The sequence below is a fragment of the Mus musculus genome, chromosome 14 (assembly GCF_000001635.26).
Source record: "Mus musculus strain C57BL/6J chromosome 14, GRCm38.p6 C57BL/6J".
Lineage (NCBI taxonomy): Eukaryota > Metazoa > Chordata > Mammalia > Rodentia > Muridae > Mus > Mus musculus.
Window position 1 is genome coordinate 103101389 of NC_000080.6, and position 9588 is coordinate 103110976.

Here is a 9588-nt window from a genome sequence, read left to right on the forward strand (position 1 = left end):
GTGGAGAACTGACTCCCTCTGACCTCATCTGGAGAGCACAAGGGACACACACACAAAGTTAAAGGGTGGCTGGAGAGTTGGCTCATTGGTCAGGAGGACACACCAGTTTTCACCCCCCCTCAATGGGCCACTCACAACTGCCTGTCATTCCAGCTCCAGGGGATTGGAGCGCATCTGCTCTCTCTCACATGCACAGACCCACATAAAGGGGACAACATCCATTTTATTTACGTAATCCAATACATCCAAAGTAGTATTTCTACATGTAAGCAATACAAAAAAAAAAAAATCAATCACTGGGCTATTTTCTGTTTTTCTCTGTGAGACTCAGTTGGTAAAGGGTTACTAACTAGTTCACAGGCTTAGGGAAGCCCAAAACATGTCAAGGATGTGAATGAAGCCCATTGTAAAATAACCAGAGGCTTAGTGGCTTAAAATAGTAAAAAAGGGAAAAAAGTATTTGTGCAATTCTGGACATAAAATATCCAAAACGGGCTAAAATCAAGGTGTCAGCTGGCCACGGCCTTTGGGATGTGAAGAGGGGAACCTGTTCAGCTGCTTTTCCAGGGCGTCTAGGTTCTTCATGCTTGACTTGTTCTTACATGTTTAAGGCCAACAGTGGATCATCACTGAGTCCTGTGTGTGCCTTCTCCCTCCCTCTATCCCACCCTTCTTCTCTCCCTCCCACCCTTCCTTTCTTCTTACCCTCACCCCCCCCCCCACACACACACACACTTGTATTCCCTATCAGAACCTGGTTGCTTCTTCTTTCCCCAACTGGGACCCTTCTGTTGACGTTGACCACACTAGTTAACCCACCCTAACCTCATTTCAAAGTCCATATCCTCCCATTTGCAAGCAATACATTACAAAGATGAAGAGCCGCAAAGTTGGGAAGGGCATCCTTGTGCGCCCTCCTAGCCTTAGCACAAAGGTTAGCTACCGTAAGCCATCAGTAAATGATTTAACTCCTTAAACTACACCTGCAATTTTCATGTTTGTGTTCTGTGTATGCCTTGTTTCCCAGAACTTAGCACGGTTCCACGCACCCATTAACTCACAGGATCCATTCAAGCGCCTGAGAGGAAGTCAGGGTTACTAAGCAACTGAGGACACAGCCTTGCCCTCATCAGAGCTTGTTGTCAAGTGCTGACCTGGATGGAGCAGGTGCTCAAATATTTATTAAAGAAGTCAACAAAGCCAGACAGTTTACATACACTTCTGAGGAATACTAATGCCTTCATTCTTAAACTCTCTCCAGCACAACCTCTCTCACTTCTGCTTTTAAAAACTTCCCAGTTTCTTCAGGACCCTACCTGAATTCGCTTATTTAGAGAAAATGTAGGGCATGTTGTTACAGAACCTGTAACTGAGAAACTGGTCCTAGAAGTGACTCTCTGAATCCATGGTTACTGATTGGACGGACACTGATATTCAAACTTGGCTTTTATTTCAGGTTTTATGTATATTTATTACTGGCTTTCTGACTCAGGGTCAACCCTTGGACTACATGTGTGCCTTGAACTGTGTACTCGTGGAAGCCAAAGGGCAACTTGCAGGAATTGTTTCTCGTCTTGTTCTATGCCTGTCCTTACGTAGAGCAGGCTGTCAGGCTTGACAGCAAGTGTTTTTACTCGCTGAGCTATCTCCATGGCTCTGTTTCTCTTTGTATGATGTGCGTGCGTTTTCGTGTGTGATCACAGTGTGTGTATACCTTGGAGCACTTGTGGAAGCTGGCTGGGGAAGGCCAGCACTTGTTTGACAGCATCTTGCCATCTGACTATGTTGCTTGAGGCAGGGTCCCTTATGGTTCCCGGTTGTGTATACCAGGCAAGATATGCTTCCCAGCATTCTCTTGCCTCTGCCTCCCAGATCATCCTAGGAACACCGGGACTGCAGGTCTATGTTAACATGTCTGGCTTTTATGGAGTCTCTGGGAATCTGAAGTCAGGTACCCACACTTGCTCAAGCAGGTACGAGTCCCACTGAGTCATCACTCCTGGCCCTTGACTTTTATCCCATAATTCCTCTTCATTGAGACTTCTTCTAGAAGTGAAATAATAATAATAATAATAATAATATTATTATTATTATTATTATTATTATTATTATAGTTGGTTTTCTAAGGTAACTTCGATCACAACATACTTGTCTGGCTAGAAATGACTAGGTCTGGACTCTCGCCAGGTTTCCCTGGACGAGAAGCCTGGTGGCTTTCTCTCAGTCAGAAGCCGTACACATCACCTGTGTTTCCACCCAGAGGCTGTCCTGGACCTAGATTCCACCCTAGAAGGAGCTGAGCCACAGCCCTCCCACTGAACTGACAACTCCTGGGGAAAAAATAGCCCTGTCCTCTTGCAACTTGGTCCATATTACAAGTGTCCAGTTACTATCCTATCCATGATACTACAGCAGTAGCATCACATAGCAGAACCAGCTTGGGCTTTAGGGCTAGGAAACTCTAGAGTTTTGTATTTGGGATTATTTTCCCTAGCAAAATATTGTAGAAATCGAATGCGGTCCTTTCTTTAAACAGCAGAATGAGATGACTAACTTGTCTGCAGTTGGTAAATAAAATACCTAATTTTGAGAATATTAAGTGAAAGTTCTCCTCACCTGTGCACTCATTTTCCAGATATTTTACTGTGGAATTAAATCACTTTTATAAATATTTGGTTTGGGTTTGGTATTTTTATGAAAAAAAGAAAGATTAAAAATTAATTAAAGTAAGTGGCTGACTCAAGGTCACAGCAAACAGGACACAGAAGTGCTTAGAGAAGTCAGGACTTATCTCAAGTGTCCGTCGAGCCATGCCATCTCGCATGGATGGTCTTAGGCGATTGGCTATAATGTCCTGCTCTTTACAGTCATCGAGTGGAGCATGTGGCTTCAACCAGGTAAAACAGGAGAACAAATTGGGTGGAAAGAGAGGCAGAGGATGAAGAAGATCTGAGAAAACAAGCAAATTAGTAAACACCAGGTTGAAAACGAACAGAGTACTGCTAATGTTTCATCAAATAATATTATGGACAGAATGAGAGAGGTCCCGGGCCTGACCAACCTACTCGGATGGTTAGGAAGAAATGGGTTTTTCTCAGCCTGAAAATAGGAAATGTTTATTTACAGAAGACTCACTAAGTCCCACTATTGTGCCTCTGCTCTTTTCTGCCTATTATCCAGGCAGGATGGTCTGTGCATGCATGTTTGAACTAGGGGTTGGCCATAACCATCTTTTTCATGTACTTTGTCAAAATGAATTCCTAAAGCATAGGGCTTGTGTGATGAAGAATAGCTTCCTCATATGCTCATAAGTCACTTTGAGCACACAATGTAGTGCTCTGTGGATTTTCTTGGTCATTACTAACACATTCATCTGCCATTCTGGTAGGCATCTCACTACCTTTCTGTCTTAGTTTCGTCTCCTATTGACATGATCAAATACTTTTTGGCCAAAGCAAGTTAAGGGAGAAATGGCTTATTTAGCTCACAGATCCAGGTTAAAATCTATCATAGCAGGGAAGCCACAAGGCAGGAGCTCTAGACGACAGGCCTTATTACACCTGTAGTCAAAAGAAGCTAGTAAGAAATCACCCCAGAGCTTAGCTAGCTTTCTCTATACAGTTCAGGATTCTCTTCTAGGGATTGATGCCACCCACTGTAGACTGGTTTTCCCACCTCAGCTGATTAAATCATAATAATCATTTGAAGGCCAATCTACTCTAGATTAAGTCCAACTGTCCTGCCTCTGCTCTGCAATGAGACTCTCTTCCCACACGATTCTACATTGTGTCACAATGACAAACCATAACACTTGTTTCCCACCGCAGTTTAAAAGCTGTAGTTGTCTAGGAATTTCATAAATTCATTCTTTTTAATAGCTGAGTAGTGCTCCATTGTGTAAATGTACCACATTTTCTGTATCCATTCCTCTGTTGAGGGGCATCTGGGTTCTTTCCAGCTTCTGGCTATTATAAATAAGGCTGCTATGAACATAGTGGAGCATGTTTCTTTCTTACTAGTTGGAACATCTTCTGGATATATGCCCAGGAGAGGTATTGCGGGATCCTCTGGTAGTACCATGTCCAATTTTCTCAGAAACCACCAGACTGATTTCCAGAGTGGTTGTATGAGCTTGCAATCCCACCAACAGTGGAGGAGTGTTCCTCTTTCTCCACATCCTTGCCAGCATCTGCTGTCACCTGGACCCAATCACAAAAGAACCCAAATGATATGTACTCACTGATACGTGGATATTAGCCCAGAAACTTAGAATACCCAAGATATAAGTTACAATTTGCAAAACACATGAAACTCAAGAATAATGAAGACCAAAGTGTGGACACTTTGCCCCTTCTTAGAATTGGGAACAAAACACCCATGGAAGGAGTTACAGAGACAAAGTTTGGAGCTGAGATGAAAGGATGGACCATCTAGAGACTGCCATATCCAGGGATCCACCCCATAACCAGCCTCCAAACGCTGACACCATTGCATACACTAGCAAGATGGTGCTGATAGGACCCTGATATAGCTGTCTCTAGTGAGACTATGCCGGGGCCTAGCAAACACAGAAGTGGATGCTCACAGTCAGCTATTGGATGGATCACAGGGTCCCCAATGGAGGAGCTAGAGAAAGTAGCCAAGGAGCTAAAGGGATCTGCAACCCTATAGGTGGAACAACATTATGAACTAACCAGTACCCCGGAGCTCTTGACTCTAGTTGCATATGTATCAAAAGATGGCCTAGTCGGCCATCACTGGAAAGAGAAGCCCATTGGACTTGCAAACTTTATATGCCCCAGTACAGGGGAACGCCAGGGCCAAAAAGTGGGAGTGGGTGGGTAGGGGGGTGGGGGGAGGGCATGGGGGACTTTTGAGATAGCATTGAAAATGTAAATGAGGAAAATACCTAATTAAAAAAAAAAGAGAAAAAGAGAAAAGCCGTAGTTGAGCTGTCAGCCAGCAAAGTCAATGGATCCCAGCGTTTTTCTTCTATGTCTCAGGTGTGAAGGAAGCCTCTTACCTGTGTGTATCCTTCAGGTTAGTTTCAGTTCCAGAGGTGGTTAGTTAAATATTTACAGCAGCCTCACTATAATCTCCTGTTTTTATGGGGGTTCATGAAGGGGTGAATTCATCTTTGTACCTACCTGTGTCTCCTGCAAACAAATTAGTCAACCCTGAGCCTGAAGGCACTGTGAAACAACTCACTGTTCTCATCACCCTGCTGCTTCCACATTTCCACATTAGTCTCTTCACCACCACCAGCACCACCAGCACCATCAGCACCACCAGCACCACCACCATCACCACCTCTACCACCTCTATCTCCACCTCCACCACCACCACAACCACCTCCACCACCTCCACGACCACCTCCACCACCTCCACCACCTCTATCTCCACCTCCACCATCACCACCTCCACCACCACCACCTCCACCACCACCACCATCACCACCACCTCCTCTACCACCTCTATCTCCACCTTCACCACCACCTCCACCACCTCTATCTCCACCTCCACCACTACCACCTCCACCACCACCACCATTACCACCACCTCTATCTCCACCTCCACCACCACCACCATCACCACCACCACCTCCACCACCTCTATCTCCACCTCCACCACCACCACCATCATCACCACCATCACCACCTCCACCACCTCTATCTCCACCTCCACCACCACCACCACCACCACTTCCACCACCTCTATCTCCACCTCCACCACCACCACCACCACCATCATCACCAGCACCACCACTACCACCTTCATCTCTACCACCACCTCCACCACCATCACAACCTCCACCACCACCACCATCATCACCATCATCACCACCATCACCACCACCGCCTCTTCTTCTTCCTCCTCCTCCTAATATTTTCCCTTTTGCTGAAAATAGATTTTTCTTTTTTTAATATCCAGATTTCAGTTTTCCCTCCCTCTACTGGCCCCAGCCCCTCCCCACCACCCATCCTCTCGATATCCACTCCCTTTCTGTCTCTCATTAGAAATGAACAGGTTTCTAGGAGTTAACAGTCAAACATGACAAAATAAAATATAATAATATTAAAAACTAAACAAACATCACATCAAGGCTGGAAAAGGCAACCCAAAGAAGGGAGAAGAGCACCAGGAACAGGCACAAGAATTGGAGACCCACTCATCCACACACTCAGGAGTCCCATGAAAATGCCAACCTGAAATCTATAACACAAACACAGAGGACCTGGTTCAGACCAGTGAAGGCCATTGTCTTGGTCAGGATTTCTATTCCTGCACAAACATCATGACCAAGAAACAAGTTGGGGAGGAAAGGGTTTATTCGGCTTACACTTCCATGCTGCTGTTTATCACCAAAGGAAATCAGGACTGGAACTCAAACAGGTCAGGGAGCAGGAGCTGATGCAGAGGCTATGGAGGGATGTTCTTTACTGGCTTGCCTCCTTTGGCTTGCTCAGCCTGCTCTCTTATAGAACCCAAGACTACCAGCCCAGAGATGGTCCCACCCACAGGGGGCCTTTCCCCCTTGATCACTAATTGAGAAAATGCCTTACAGTTGGATCTCATGGAGGCATTTCCTCAACTGAAGCTCCTTTCTCTGTGATAACTCCAGCTGTGTCAAGTTGACACAAAACTAACCAGTACAATTGACCCCTTGTCAACTTGACACACAAACACATCACTAGTAAGCCTCAACCCTTACATTCTTATTCATCCCCAAGATCTAAATAACTTTAAAAGTCCCACAGTCTTTACATATTCTTAAAACTTCAATCTCTTTATAATATCTATCTCTTTTAAAATTCAAAGTCTTTTTACAATTAAAAGTCTCTTAACTGTGGGCTCCACTAAAACAGTTTCTTCCTTCAAGAGGGAAAATATCAGGGCACAGTCACAATCAAAAGCAAAAATCAATCTCCAACCGTCCAATGTCTGGGATCCAACTCACGATCTTCTGGGCTCCTCCAAGGGCTTGGGTCACTTCTCCAGCCATGCCCTTTGTAGCACAGGCGTCGTCCTCTAAGCTCCAGATGCCTGTACTCCACTGCTGCTGCTGCTCTTGGTGGTCATCTCATGGTACTGGCATCTCCAAAACACTGCATGACCCCTTCAGTCCTGGGCCTTCAATTGCAACTGAGGCTGCACCATCACCAATGGCCTTCCATGCCCTCTCACAGTGCCGAGCCTCAGCTGCTCTGCATGACCCCTTCATGCCTTCAAAACCAGTACCACCTGGGTGACCCTTACATATTACCAAGTCCCACTGCAGCAGGAGTACAACCTTGGCCATCTCTGGAACACAGCCTCTTTGTGCTTTCAGAAAACACTTCCCAGAAGATGTCACCTCAATGATGCTGGTCTCTTCTTAGTCACCGCTAATTTCTTAGCTCCAGCTAACCAGCATCAATAGTCCCAGTAATGTAAAGTTTTTGCTTTAGTAGTTCTGGTATCTTGTTAATCACAGCTGATTCTTCAGCCCCAGCTAACCAGAACTACAGAATCTTCACAATCAAAACAGCAATGGCCCTGAAAAGAGTCTTTAATTTTCCCTCTGAAATTTCACAAACCAGACCTCCATCTTCTGCAGTGTTCTCAACATTATCTTCCAAGCTCCTATACAACATCTGACAGAGCACTTAACACCGATCTTCTAGCCCAAAGTTCCAAAGTCCTTCCACAGTCCTCCTCAAAACATGGTCAGGTTGTCACAGGAATACCCCACTCTGCTGGTACCAATTTGTCTTAGTCAGGGTTTCTATTCCTGCACAAACATCATGACCAAGAAGCAAGCTGGGGAGGAAAGGGTTTATTCGGCTTACACTTCCATGCTGCTGTTTATCACCAAAGTCAGGACTGGAACTCAAACAGATCAGGGAGCAGGAGCTGATGCAGAGGCCATGGAGGGATGTTCTTTACTGGCTTGCCTCCTTTGGCTTGCTCAGCCTGCTCTCTTACAGAACCCAAGACTACCAGCCCAGAGATGGTCCCACCCACAGGGGGCCTTTCCCCCTTGATCACTAATTGAGAAAATGCCTTACAGTTGGATCTCATGGAGGCATTTCCTCAACTGAAGTTCCTTTCTCTGTGATAACTCCAGCTGTGTCAAGTTGACACAAAACTAACCAGTACAGCCATGCACTTGCTGCTTCAGTATGTGAGTTAGTATGAGGCCTGCTCGACTGATTTACAAGGCCTTCTTCTGGTGGTCTACATCTCCTCCAGCTCTTACACTCTTTCTGCCTCCTCTTCTGCAGGGTTCTCTGTTTCCCGAGGGGAGGGGTTTGGTGGAGACATCTCATTCAGAGCTGTGTGTTCTAAGAATTCTCTTTTACGTAATGTCTGGCTATGGGACTTTGCATCTAGTCCCATCTGCTGAAGGAGAACACTTCTTTGATGATGACAGAATTAGACACTTAGCTAAGGAGTATCGCAAAATATCATGAGGAGTCATTTTAATGATAGGTTTTTGTTGTTGTTGTTGTTGTTGTTGTTTTTGTTTTTGTTTTTTTAACCATTAGTGTTTGGTTTTACCCTGGATGTCTTGCCTATCTAGTCTCTGGCTCTTAGTCACTTAAGCAGTGTTGGGTAATAGTTCTGTCTCATGGAGTGGGCACATCAGTCATTGTTTGGCCACTCCCACAAGTTCTGTGCCACCATTGCCCTAGCACATCGTGTAAGCAGGACAGATTGTAGGTCAGAGATTTTGTAGCTGGATTGGTGTTTATGTTTCTCTTTTGGGAGCCTGCAGAGTATCTTCCCACACGAAAGACACCAGATGGTAGGAATGGAGCCTGCACGTAGGCACCAGTGCAATGAGTTCTGTGAGCGCTGTCCTCAGCAGTGGGGCCCAATTGTCACTTTTCAGAGAGCAACCCATTGTCTTAGCAAGAGTTGGGGTTGTTTGGGGATTTCCATGAGATTTCCATGGCCAACAACTCAACTGAATGCAATGCAGTCCTAGAACTGGAAGCCTCCTTTGGTGACAGCCAATTGGGACTCTGTGTCTCCCATTGTTATGAGAACTCATTTGGATCGCTTTCATATATTTTAGATAGTCTCCACTGCACTAGGCTTCCATATCATCCCTCAAATGCTCCTCAATTCCATCTCTCTCGTCTTGTTCCTTCCTAAACGCCATAGTCCCCTGCCCACCACTGACCCACCTGCCCCCAGTCTACCCAAAAAATCTAATCATGAATCTCTTGCCCTCACCCCCATAGGAGCCCAGTCCCTTCGTTTACACCTAATCTCTGAGTCTAAGGATTGTAAGATTTCCTAGGTGTCTGCTATATTCCATTTTTGTTTCTCATTTTGCTAATTTGGATATTTTCTCTCCATCTTTTAGTTAATTTGGATAACGGTTTGTCTATCTTGTTGATTTTCTCAAAGAAAAATGTCTCACACAAATCTGTTTCACTGATTCTTTGTATTATTTTCTCTCCACTTTTTTTTTTTTTTTTTAAATGTATCACTCAGTACTTAGCGCCACTCATTGTGTCCCATGTTGGGGTATATTGTGTCTTCATTTTCATTCAATTCTAGAAAGTCTTTTTTTTTTTAATCTGTTTTGGTTCATTT